The 13173-nt window shown below is 63.1% G+C and overlaps 1 long non-coding RNA gene across 1 annotated transcript; it reads right to left on the reverse strand.

Annotated features, from left to right (window-relative positions):
• Nucleotides 1-8732: 8732 nt before the first annotated feature.
• Nucleotides 8733-12461, reverse strand: LOC131417234 (uncharacterized). The gene is made up of 3 exons (XR_009222716.1): nucleotides 12205-12461; nucleotides 11841-12050; nucleotides 8733-9619 (listed from the first exon to the last, which is right to left on the reverse strand). It is a non-coding gene; the product is annotated as an uncharacterized LOC131417234 (long non-coding RNA).
• Between the last annotated feature and the right edge of the window lie 712 nt (nucleotides 12462-13173).

The raw sequence follows: 13173 nt of genomic DNA on the forward strand, positions 1-13173 counted from the left end.
CATGAACACACACCCACACCCCCAGGAGAACACAAACACACACTCTCACACACCCAGAACACACACACTCACAGACACACCCAGGAGAACACTCACACAACCCCAGAACACACACACTCACAGACACACCCAGGAGAACACAAACACACTCACACCCCCAGGAGAACACTCACACACACGCACACATACCCAGAACACACACACAGACACACTCAGGAGAACACAAACACACACACACACACCCAGAACACTCACACACACACAGAACACAAACACACATTCACACACACACACAGGAGAACACAATCACACACTCACACTCACACAGGAGAACACGCACATACACTCACACAGGAGAACACAATCACACACACACACCCAGGAAAACACAAACACACACAGACACACAGCAGAACACGAACACTTACATACACTTGCACACACACACACCCAGAAGAACACGAACACACACACTCTCACATACACACCTAGGAGAACACAAACACTCACACACACTAACACACACACACAGAGAACACACACTCACACACACATGCACGCATGGCTGCCAAATGCAGCGTGGGCATCCCCTCAGTTTCTGGCCTGGGGCTGGGGAGGACGTGATCGGCCGGCCCCTCCCAGCCCTTGCGCTCAGGAAAGCTTTGTGGGAGGTGGGAGGGCACATCTGTAACCCAGACCCAGGCCGATGACCTCAAGTGTGGGCCCAGAAGCCCGGATCCCCGGAGGCAGCCACTGAAGCTGACACGCACGCGTTAGAGATGCGAGCTGCCCCTGCGCGTGCACACAGGGACCCGGGGCATGATTCACAGCGGAGCTCCCACATATGTATCAAAGGCACCGCGCCAAGCCGGGCATAAAAATAATATATAGGTGACGGCAACGTTTCTATGACCTTCCCCTGCCCTGCCCCGGAACACCGGGTCCAGCAGGTGAAATAACACGTGTCAGTGGCTGCGTGGGGCTGGGGCTTCTGGGCCCAAGTCCTGCTGGGGAGGCAGAACCAGGACCGGGTCGGGTGCACCTCTGAACACCAGAGGACCCGCAGAGTGGGCCGGGTGGGGCGGGGTGTACTGCGGGAGGGGCGGCCGACGCCGTCTCCATTCACCCCTCGTTCCTGTGGTGCGGTGGGATCAGACAGCTGCACTGGAAGAGCCCTAAGGGCCTGTGGCTGCTGTGGGGCCAGAGGAGGCCGAGCCTTCGCCAGGAGCCTTGTCACAGGTGAGCATGGCTCTTGCGTTGGTGACAAACTCTGGCTATAGCAGGAAGGGTGGGCGACATGGGCGGAGGGGGGACTGCGGCCATCTTCCCCCTGGGGACAGTGAAGATGCATCAGTCAGGTGTGGTTCCAAGACAAACACCCCTGTCACATCAAGGCCCCCCACACCCAGGGCCGTCCCCAGGGGGAGGGATGTCCCCACGAGGAGGGGTGTCCACACAGGGAGAAGTGTCCCCACGTGGAGGGGCATCCCCATGGGGAGGGGCGTCCCCACGGGGAGGGGTGTTCCAACAGGGAGGGGTGTCCCTACACGGAGGGGCGTTGCCACATGGAGGGCCCCCTGCATGGAGGGGGCTTGTGTGTATTCACACAAGGGGGAGCATCCCCACAGGGAGCGGTGTCCCCACAGGGACAGTGTCCTCATCTGTGAGGCAGGAGGGTGCAGAGTCCCTGAGGGGGGCCCCGTGGCTTCTCGTCTTGCACTGGACCGCAGCCTTGTCTGTCCTGGTGCCAAGGCCAGCCAGGGCCTCATTCAACAGCCAGCAGGAACTACCCTTTCCCTCCAGGGCCGAGAGAGCCTGCAGGCCTGGACCGGCAGGGGACAGAGTGGACAGCCCTGGTGCCCACAGCCCATGCGCCCACGCCCGGTCACTCACACGCTGAACCCCTCAGGGCCTGGGACCCCTCCTCTGAAGCCCTCCTGAGCTGACCAGATAGACACTAGGCTCCCGTCTCTGCAGCCATGAGCAGAGTCTCTCTGGTCAGCTCCAGCCGGCTGCTCCAAGCCCCTGCTGGCCAGCCGAACCTGAATTTTGGATTCTGCCCACAATGGGGTCCCACACACTATAAGGGCCCCTGCAAGGTTAGGAATGAGTCTCGATTACACAGAGATGGGTCTGAGATGGAGGCTGGATCTGCGTCCAGGACCAGCCTAGACCGGGTGGGGGCCAGCTCTGAAGGGACAGGGCACCACATGGCCCAGGGACACAGACAGCAGATGTCTGAGGCTGGAGGAGGCCGGGGGGCAGGGAGGGCAGGGTGGTGACTGTGCAGGGTGCTCAGAGGTCCCCCCTGCCCCCTACTGCAGCAGAAGTCTCTGGGTGTGGGATGGACATGAGGGTCCTGTTCCCTGGGCACAGAGGAAGGGCCAGGCCAGGCAGGAAAGTGTGGTGCAAGGGTGGGTAGGGCACAAGAGGCAACCCTTTGATCCACCCCCGGGGTCCCCAGCACTCCAGCTCCCCACTCCGGCTGGCTGTAGATGGGCTGAGTCCAGACTTGGGCCTCCAGCTGGGAAGGTCCTGGGCTGGCGTGGCCCTGGAGGCCGGAGACCGATGCAGCCCTCCACTCAATGGCCACGGTACGAGTCCAGTCTCTGGGGTGGTGGCAGCCTGAATGCACCTGCCTGGGGCTGCAAACTATGAGCCCCCCGCCTGTCTGCACCCCAAACTGCCCTAGTGCCCTGCGACCCCTGCTTGTGGAGGGGCCCTGAGGGTCGAGGTCTCTCTGAGTGTGAGGGTCATGAAGGAGGCTGGGGTGGCAGGTGGGGTCCACCTGCCCCAGGCTGCGTCAGGCCTTGTGAGGGTGCCTAGTGCTGGGGCCTCATGTGAGGGTTTCGGTGGGGCCCCCGAGCACCTGGGAGCCCAGGGGGCCAGGAGTCAGGGGACCATGCGTGGGGCAGGCACAGCCCAGGAGCCTGCGCTCCGGGGCAGGGGTCCATAAAAGCGGCCGTGGGAGGACCTGGAGGGCGTCCACAGTGGCATGCCTGCAGCAGGCAGAAAGTAAGCCACCCGGGGGGGACCCTCGTGCAGGCAACCTGGGGCCTCTGTCAGGGCCACTGCGGCCCTGCAGATGCTCGCTGACCCCTCCTCCATGCCAGCCCTGCGGCCCCAGCAGTACAGAGGTGACAAAGCCAGCTGGAACTTCCGGCCAAGGTGGGTGGGGTGGGCGGGGTGGGGGTCTGACAGCAGACAGATTCGGAATTAGGATATGATAAATGCCAAGAAGGAAAAGTGGGGACCCCGAGAGAAGACACTGGGTGGGGGCAGGACAGGACCCTCCAAGGACAAGGAGGACAGAACTGCCTGCGAGGCCCCTGCTATGGAGGGGACAGGAAGGCCAGCATGGCGGGGGAGGCCAAGGGGGCATGGGGCAGGGCTTCCACTGGGAGTGGGGGGCTTCCGTGTCTGAGACCAAGAGGCCAGGGACAGCGTGCCTTTGCGCCACATGGCCCAAAGTGTTTTTCAGGAATGCCACTGTGGTATTCCGGGCCCCACACATCTCCCCTCCAGGAAGTGGGGGCTCCCTGTTGGAGCTGGGGAGCTCTGTGATCACTTGGACACGTAGAGGGTGGCTAGGGGTGACCTCCAAGGTCAGGCACCCAAGGGGACGCAGCCTCCACCTGAAGCCTGTGCTCTCCCAGCCCCCCGGAGCCCTGGCCATGCTGTAAGGAAGCCCAGGAGTGGACGAGCCTGCAGGTCCCAGCCTGGCCTTCCAGTCGCTGTGGCCGCATGGAGCAGGGACAAGCCATCGACAAGCCATCCACCCACTCCTGCCCAGCCAAGACCCCCGAGCAGGAGGAGAGCTGCTGCTGGGATGGCTGTGTCTCCCCAACCCTGGACCCCAGAGGGCCACGGGGACTGCTGAGAGGGCCTGCCTGGACCTGAGCCTGGAGGCCACAGGGCAAGGACTCAGACAGAAGAGCTGGGCTCTGGATGGCACTCAGCCAGAAAGGAGATTGAGGAGGAATTCCGGGAATTCGCAGGGAGATGGAAGAAAACTGAGGGAGGCGAGGCATGCGTGGGAGTTTTCTTCTTTCTGCTTTTCTGAAGTCGACAAGAGCATGCACATTTGCGACCAGAAAAAACGACTTTTAACCCCTTAATGGCTCCCTGCCTTCAGGCTAAGGCCACACTCCAGCTCTGGCTCCCAAACCCCGTGTCCCTGCATCCCTGCTGACCACTGTGGCTGCTGCTGCCCCAGGCTCCACCCAGGGACCTGGTGGCTTCCCATACACACACCGTGCATGCTTTCCCCACCATGACCCTCCTCTCCTGGCCTCCCCAGACTGGCCTCCAGGCAGTGCCCCTCCCCGGGTCCACAGGGAGGGAGGGGGACCGGGTGGGGCCACGCAAAGGCCTGGGGGAGGGAGAAGGCCTGCCTGGGAGGCCTGGGGCTCAGACCTCAGGCCAGTGTCCAGGTGCGAAGATGAGACAGGCCAGCTGCCTGAGGCCCCATCTCAGTCCAGAGGCAAGCTGTGGCTAGGCCTGGGCAGGACCCACAGCCAGGGCAGGGGGCGCTCCCAGCGGCTAGTCAGCAAGCGACACCACAGCGTCTGGGGAGGGCAGTGGGCACAGGAAAATCTGCGGACATGCAGCCCACGGGCCAGCAGGGGTCTCTGGGCTGTGTGCCTGGGACCCAGCAAGGTCCTCTGCAGCTCTGGCTCCTGAGCGTGGCTTCTGGGTAGCTGTGTGGCCCCAGGACCCTTGGGACCCAGGAGCAAGGGGGTGACGTCTGGGAGAGAGAGCGCAGGGAGAGGCTGGGAGCGTCGCTCCCTGCAGAGCCGTCCTGGCTGTAGGGCCAGACCGCATGCATGTGGGGGCTGCCTGGCACTCTGGGATTTGAGACCACAGGAGGGAGGTGGGTGTCCAGGGCGCTCGTAGGCCTGAGAGGAAAGAAGAGGGTAGTGTTGCCCCCCAGCCTGCAGGCCATGGCTGCCTCCCAGGGGTGCCGTCCTCCCAGGCTGGTGGGCAGAGGTTTGGCTGTGGCCCTGCAGGCAGAAGGGAGGAGGCCCACATTCTGGCCCTACTGCCCCTCCCCCAGCAAGTCCCCCCGAGCACGCACAGGCGCAGTGCGAACACCAGCCCCCTCCTCCCCCCTCCCACTCCCTCAGCAGAGGTGACACAAGGGGCAGCAGGGCCAGAGCCGTGTGGCCAGCAAGGGGGCCCCGGCGAAGGCGCGTGAAGAGCCCTTGGGGCACAGGCAGCGCCTAGGGCTGAGCACTGAGATCCCCAGCCTGGCGTTTGGGGCTCTCCAAGGCTCCTTCCCCTCGGCCATGCTGACCTGCACAAGCCCACTGGGCATCGTCCCGGTGGCCAGCGCCTTCTCCTGCAGGAAGCCGGCTGACCACTTCCCCCTCGGAGCAGCCACCCAGGGACGGGGAGTCTGCTGTGGGTGCGGGGAAGGTCTGCAATGTGGGGCCCCAGGGGTGGGGTTTGGGGCATGTAGGGGGTCCCCAAACACTCACCCCTCCAGATACCGTCTAGGAGTCCCCCGCAGTTGGGGCTGCCGGCGCTGGTCCCCTCCCCCCGCCTCTCCACCCACCCACCCCTGGTTCTCATTCAGTCTCTGGAAAGAGCAAGGACGAAATACAAAAACAGGCGAAAGGAACCACTGGTCTCCTGGAGCATCTTGGACGCATTTCTCCTGAACCTTAGAAAAATAAATCTGTGCTGTGGAAATGCGGCTTGAGGAGGGGAATTGCTCCGTGTGAGAAGGGGAGCAAGGGGTGCGGAGCGGCCGCAGCACCGGGTGGAGCCAGAGGGCCCGGGAGTGAGCCGCCTGTGCCAGGGCGCACGAGGCACGTGCCCGCGATCCCCTCGGGATGCACGGCACCCGGAGTCTGCAGCTTTGTGGACGCGTGGGTCCCTTCTCTCTGCGCACAGACTGCGAGGGGGGCACATGCCGCACTCACGGACACACGGGCGCACAGAGGTCCGAGTGCACGCACACACCCATCCAGGAGCCCACACCAGCGACCTTGGTGACGTGGGATCCTGGAGGGCAGGACGACAAGGGAGCCCCAAGGACGGAGGAGGGGGCGCAGGGGCAGAGGCCATAGCCAGGTTTCTCCTGGATGTGCATCTGCCGGGGCCCAGAGGCCCGGAGGCCAGCTGGTGACCCCAGTAGGCCACCGCTCCCTCGCCTATCCTGCTGTGTGACCCGTCTCAGCTATGGGGTTCCAGTTTCCTTCAGATGGACCACAGCGTGGGGACACGGGCAGTTCCCTGGACCTGTCTCCCCTCTCCCAAATTCAGCTGGACTTGCCCATCCTTGCCTTGGCCACTCCCAGCTCTAGGAGCCATGTGCTGGGCAGCAGACTGGTCCCTAGCACCCCAGGCACCCCCTGGGTCCTCGGACTCCTGCGTCTCAGCTTCCTCCGGCCTCAGCCACCTTTCCCGGGAGGGATTCTATGGGCAGAGGTGGACACGGGACCTGTGGGGAGAGCCTGTCCAGGCCTCTGGGCCTCTGGTGCTGGGGCAGTCTCAGGTCTGGAGTATGGCCGGCCAGGAGGGCATTGTCCAGCTGGGTCCTCAGGGTCTCATTTCTTACATTCCATCCAGGGTCCAGATCTGCTAGGCAGGACCCTTCTCACTGATCATGCCTGGGCCGGCCGCCCCACATCAGGCCCCGCCAGCGGTGTTGCTAGGCAAAGGCCCCCCGGCGTCCAGCTTCACCCTTAGCCGCGCCCCCAGGAGCAGAGCCGGGGCTGTCAGCTAGCACAGGAAGAGGACAAAGTTCATTGGTCTGCAGGCGAAGGGAAGGTGGGCAGGAGACCTCTGTGCAGCCTCAGCCAGCTCGCTCCCCTCTCCGAGCCTCAGTTTACCCATCTGGGCATCCTCCTGCCATCTACCTGCTCAGTCATTCCTTCATTCACTAAATGGTTCATTCACTTGACCCTGCACCAGGCCCCAGGGGCTTGGACTCCAGCCCACCCTGGAGGGCCCACAGTCAGACACACCAACAAGGAGCAGTGGGGGGAGGCCAGGACAGAGCAGCATCCAGGGACCTGTCAGCGTGTAGGAGCGTCTGTCCAACCCTCTTTCTGGGAGTGTAGGTAGCCCAGGCAAGGGGGCATTAGAGACGGGCTTTGGAGTACAAATAGGAGTTCACAAAGCAGTAATGGTGCTCCAGACAGTGGGGGGACTTGAAGGAGGGTGGTGCTTGGGGGCCCAGGGTTCTGGGGTCTTGTAGCTAAAGCCTGAGCCCAGGAGACATGAGTAGGGCAGAGTGAGGGTCAGATGGCCCCGGCCAGCTCCAGAGGGTGGTGGGATGGGCAGGGTCTGCCCTTGAAGGCTCGGAACTGCCCCTCCTCCTCCTCCTCCTCCAAAGCCGTGGCCCCTGGTCCACCCACCCACACCCCCATGTGGGCCAGGCCTCACCACAGCCCACAGGGGATGCACAGAGATGCTGCCTCACACAGCCTGTCCCCGGGGTTCCCAGCCCATCACCCCTTCAAGAGGAGGAGCCCCTCTGCTCAGGAGCAGGCTGCCTGGAGACCACTGGGCGTCCAGGTGGCCCCCCTGGGCCTTTGGGGCAGCCTCGGGGTTCCCAGACACTCACAGGTGGGATGGGCCTGGCCAAGGTCGAGCCAGGCTGTGGGACAGGAGTCCAGCCCCCCAGAGCCCCTTACCACTCACGAGGGAGGCCCACCTGCATGGCTGGCCCTGGGACTTCCCTCACCCCCAGAGCCTCAGCGTCCTCCCTAGGAAACTGGCGAATGAAGGCCGCCCCCAGGACCGCTCTGTGGGGCCACACTGCCTTCCCATTTATTTCTTTGGATTCATTTTCCCACTTAGAACAGAACTTCCCATTTGCAAGTATTAACAAACCACATTAATGTTTCCTTTAACGCAGGCAGGGACATCACAAGTGGGACTAGAAGGAGCAGAAACGGCTGACGACACGAGGCCAGCGGGCTCCTGTGGGGACAGCGCAGACTGTGTAGGGTGTCCCTAGTGGAGCGCCCGCCCTCCTGGGCCAGGAGCGCCACAGAGCACAGAACACAGAGCTCCCTGGACCCCCACCCTGGTCCCCGTTAAAAGGCGGTTCTGACCACTGGGTGTGTGAGGGTCAAGCAGCCGGCGAGGCCAATATGTGGCCCACACTCTGAGCAGCAGGGGCCACAGCAACACACATGGGTGTCACTGGAGGAGGTGGAGGGGCTCACATCAGGGCAGTGGGCTCGGCCCTCTTCTCATGGTTCAAAGATGGCTGCTGCCCCACCGAGTCTCACATCTGTATCCCAGGCCAGGAGAAGAGAATGAGAACAAAGGCCAGAACGGGCCACAGAGCCTTCCTTCTCGAGGAATTTTCACCAGGAAGGTGGGCAGACCTCCTCCAAACCCCTGCCAACATCTCTTTGGCCACAGGGGCTCCACCAGGAGCCTCAGGGCCCATGGAGGGTGGACGGGAGAGTGCCACCCTTCAGTGAGGCCCAGGGCGTACCAGGGCCAAGCCTGGGAATGATGCTGGAGTTCAGGAAAACGTCCCTGAGAAGGCAGCAGCTGCGCAGAGGAGCAGAGTGGGTGCTGAGCGGGGAGCAGACAGGCCCATCAGGGGGCTCTGGGGCCCAGGTCCAGTGGATCCGGAGAGTCCAGACGGGGCTGTGCATGTGACCTGGATAAGGGGGTGCGGGTGAGTGGAGGGGTGCGCCTTGCCGAGTGGCCGAGAGGACACGGTGTTCCCGGTGGGGGCCACCCACAGAGAGTTTGGCAATGCTGTCCATTGACCCGTGGCCGTGGAGACAAACTGGCGGCAATGTGCACTTCATCCCCCCGCAAGCCACACAGGAAACACGCCTCCAGGCCCCAGGGGACACGCGCCAGGAAACAGGGTCCTGTCCAGGCCCGGAGGCACGCACTGAGGTCCCGAGTGGCTGAAGCCAGGACCAGAATAGCCAGGACCAGAGGAGCCAGGGGTCGGCCAGGGCCTGACCATGCAGGGCCAGGGTGAGAGCAGGGCCCTTCTGAAGGCACTGGGGCCCGAGGCTGGAGCAGGCATGGCCCTGGGGTCGCTGCCAGGAGTGGGCATGGCAGGGGCCTCATCCCACTGTGCAGGGGACAGGGGTTCACAATGCTGGACCTGCTCTGAGCACACGGTCCGGGGTCTGAGGAGGGAGCCCTAGCCACACAGACCCCTCTGCAGGCATCCCCCAGGCTCAGAGGCCACGGACGGCATGGGCATTTTCCTGTGCTGCCCCTCAGGACTGGCCGGATGCTGGGCATGAAGGCCTGTGGCTACTGACAGGCTCTGAACCATGCAAGGAAATCTCTTACTTCCTGGGCTCGAGGGGGAGGGGCTGAGAGCACAGAGAGGAAGGGGGGCCGCGGTTGGGGGTGCACAGCTGGACTGGGGTGTGTGGCTTAGCCCAGGAGTCTGTGTCCAGCTGACCCCACGCAGAGACCCAGCAGTCTCCCAGCAATGGGGCCCCCACCTCCTGGAGCAGCCCCAGGTCTGGGGCCCTGTCCTCACATCGGCTCTGCTGGGAGGGGCCAGCAGCTCCCCAGTGGGATGGGCCTCAGGCGGAGGGCCGTGTCCTCCCCACAGGCCTAGCGGCCCCCAGCCTGGCTGCTCCCAGCGGCTCAGGGTCAGCCCCATAGCAGCCTGGAGGATGAAGGGACAAGCAGGTGAGCGAAAGGATGGATGAACAAGTGAACCAACGAGGCACCTGCTCCTAGGAATGAGGCATGTTCCTCGAGGGCAGGGGGGGCAGGGTGGCTAGCAGGCAGACCCAGCGACGAGCCCTCTCTTTTTCTGAGGAGACCCCGACGCCCCCACGGCAGTCCAGCACCCCCTCCTCTCAGTGGACCCCACACATACCTGCGGTTTCCTCCCTCACTGTCAGCCCTGTAGGGGGGTGGGGGGTAACAGAGCTGACCATTGCTATCCCGGGCCCTCTTGTTACCCTCATTGTAAACCTCCCGGTGTCTCAGTTTCCCCAACTGTGAAGTGGATCCAAGTAATCCTCCTCCTCTGGGGTCCCTGTGGGGCCTAAATGGGGTGGTACACACACACACACACACACACACACACAGCCATGCAGCCACACACAGACCCATGAAACAATACACAGGACCACGAAGCCACACACAGAACCACAAAACCACACACAGAAGCACAAAGCCACACACAGAACCACGAAACCACACATGGAACAACACTACACACAACCACACTCTTTCTCACTAATTTGCACACAGACCACATGCTCACATGCACACACATCAGAGAACTCAGGGCAGAAACCCAGCACAGCCCCAAAGGGTGTCCTCAATTCCAGCCTGACCCAGCATGTCCCCTCTGCCACGCCGTCCTGAGGCTTGCCCTCTGGCTGGCTGTCGGGCTGTCTCTGTGCTCCTTCCCCCGGGAAGCCCTCTCTGGTTGCCTCCCAGGCCTGCCTATGCCTGTAGATGGTGACTGACCGGCAGGGGACTGGGCCGGTGAACAGTCACCTCTGAGCTTTCATGTCCTGTGTGCCCAATGGGCTGTGCAAGGATTTGCTAAGGTTCCTGGCCACCCAGTTCCATGGGGGCACCCATGGGGCCCTGCCCCATGTGGGCAGTACGACCCCGTGCCCTCACCCGTGGTGGGAGAGGGGGCGGCCAGGGGCTGGGATGCTGGACTGAGCAGTGTGCAGCCACTCACTCCGTGAAGCAGATCAGGATCTCAGATCTCACGGCCTGCCCACCGGGATCTGGGAATCTGAGCCCCTCACAGAGCACCCCAGGACCTCTGCGCCCACAGCCTGGAAGATGGGCCGTGCCAAGGCACCACCTCTCCCCAGCCTCGAAGGAGACCGAGATATCAGGGACCCCTAGAGGCAGAGGCAGCAGGGGACTGACCCCACTGGCCAGCTCCCGAGATGGCAGATGAAGAGATGGATTCTGACACAGAATCCCCTGCGTCAGGGGCACCCTGGGCTGCAGCCCTGGCGGCGCCCCCACAGGAGGACCCTCCCCCAGGAGCCTTGCAGGAGGCTGCCAGGCTGAGGGGGACCATTGCTGAGCATGGGCGCAGCTTATTTATCGGGGAGCCTCTCCTCTGAGGGAGGTGGAGCCCTGAGCTCCCTCAGAGCAGCAAGAAGTAGGCCTGGCGAGGAGGCTCAGAGTAGCCTCCACCACATGGTCAAGGATCAACAGCCCCCACAGAGTGCCAGCCCGCACGGAGCCCGTGCCTGCCGTCAGCCCAGATCTGCTGACTGCATCCTAGGGCCCACAGCAAGCCAGGCCCGGGGCACTGGACAGATGGCCAGATGGACAGCCAGATGGACCTGTGGGTGAGGAAGGCGTGGTTTCTGTACGGCCGAGTGTGGATGAGTTGGGTGGGTGGACAGATGGATAAGTCGCTGGGAAATGGGCAGATGAGGACTGTGAGGGCCCTCCCCATCTGGGAGATCCCAGAGCGTCCAAGCTTCCACGGGCCACTGGGCTGGCAGGCACAGAGGCCTGTCCTCATCCTCACTGAGGGACAGACTGCACCACTCACCCTGTGTGCCTCCAGCTCCCTTCAGAGCCTTTGGTCCCTGATCAGTGTCTCTGACTCACACGCAGTTGAACACGCACACGCTGTTGTGCAGCATGCACACACACGCGTGTGCACACAGGCCCATGCAGCACACACATGCTCACGCATACACAAGTGCACACACAAGTGTGTGCTCACAGGTCCACAAGGCACACAATGCTCACACATACAAATACACACACATGCACACACACAGGCCCTCATGGCACACACATGGTCAAGCACACACACGGCTTCTCAGTCCCCCGTCCCCGTGCCTGGTGACCAGGCTTCTCCATTCTTGGCCTTTTCCTCGACTTACTTATGCCTTTGCTCCTGGGTTCTCAGTGGCTGTCTCCCCTTCTAGAAGGTTCTCCCCTGACCCTGGTTGGTCCCTGGGGCTGGGTCTGGCATGAGGGCAGCTGTTGGCCTCGCTTCCTCTGAGCCACCCTCAGCCCATCTCTGGGGTGTCTGTCTGGTCGTGTGCATCTGCTGCGAAACCTCTGAGCTGAGCCTCGCTGTCGGCAGGCACCTGGCAGTGAGACATGCAGCCCTTGGGGAGCGGCCCCTCCCTGGTGCAGGGGCACCACACCCCACCCCGGCTGCCCACTCTGGCTCCTCAGGGCCCTCACTCAGGCCCCACGCCACCCCCGCCCTCTGGGAATCAGGCGGAAAGCTCCGCTCACTCATCCATCCTGCGCAGCTATTGGGTGCCAACAGTGTGCAGGCCCCTCCCTCCAGGGTCACAGTCTCCTGAAAAAGGACCAAATCACCCAGCAGCCTGGCTGGGCCCTGCAGGGCCCCAGCCACCCCAGCACTCCACCTCTCTCCTACAGGTCCCGGGAGGAGGCCGGCAGAGGCCCCGCCCTCCAGCCCCTCTCCAGCAGAGACCTCTGTGTGTTTTCTCCTGCAGCTTCCACCTCTCATGTTCCAGGTGACAATGCCTCCCTTGCTGGACCCCAGTCGAGTGGGCCTGGTCCAGTTCCGGCCCCGCCCCGGCCAGCTCTGTTCACCCCAGCTAGAGCAGAGGATGACTTCACCCAGCCAGAATCCGGCAGCCTCAGTATTTACATAAATGCTCCCTGGCCTGGGGCTGGAGCGCAAAGAGTCAGGCTCAGCCCCGCACCTCCCTGGTTCCAGGCAGCCGGCCCAGACCACTGTCCCTCTCGAGCTGCTTCTCAGGCTGCAGACGGAGCCGATTAGGGCTCCCCTTTATGTGCAAGCCCAGCTGGGGAGGCGCCCCAATAGACAGAGTGCCAGAAGTCTGTCCCCGCACCCCCTGCTCTCCGTGGTCAGCCCGCCCTGACCCCAGAGGCCCCTCTCCTCATGGGTATCGCACCGCTGTCCTTGAGGGCAGGACTGACCCGCCCCCCTGTGAACAGAAACATTCTCGCTCAGAGATGCACCTCGGCCTGGGGCAGGCAATCCAGGAAGGCTGTCTGCAGGAGGTGGTGGCAGCCTTGAGTCTTATGTGATGGGATTTAGCCAGGCAGATGAGAGGGTCAGGATGGTCCAGGCAGAGTTCAGAGGCCTTGAAGGGGTGTGGGCCACAGGAAGGGAGGGTACCCTGGCCAGTGGGACCAGAGCATCAGGATGGGCCTGAGGCTCTAGCCAGGTGTGCCCCAGGCTGACCGCAGGGAAAGTGGCAGCCCCCA

This window comes from Diceros bicornis, chromosome 1 (genome assembly GCF_020826845.1).
Source record: "Diceros bicornis minor isolate mBicDic1 chromosome 1, mDicBic1.mat.cur, whole genome shotgun sequence".
Taxonomy (NCBI): Eukaryota; Metazoa; Chordata; class Mammalia; order Perissodactyla; family Rhinocerotidae; genus Diceros; species Diceros bicornis.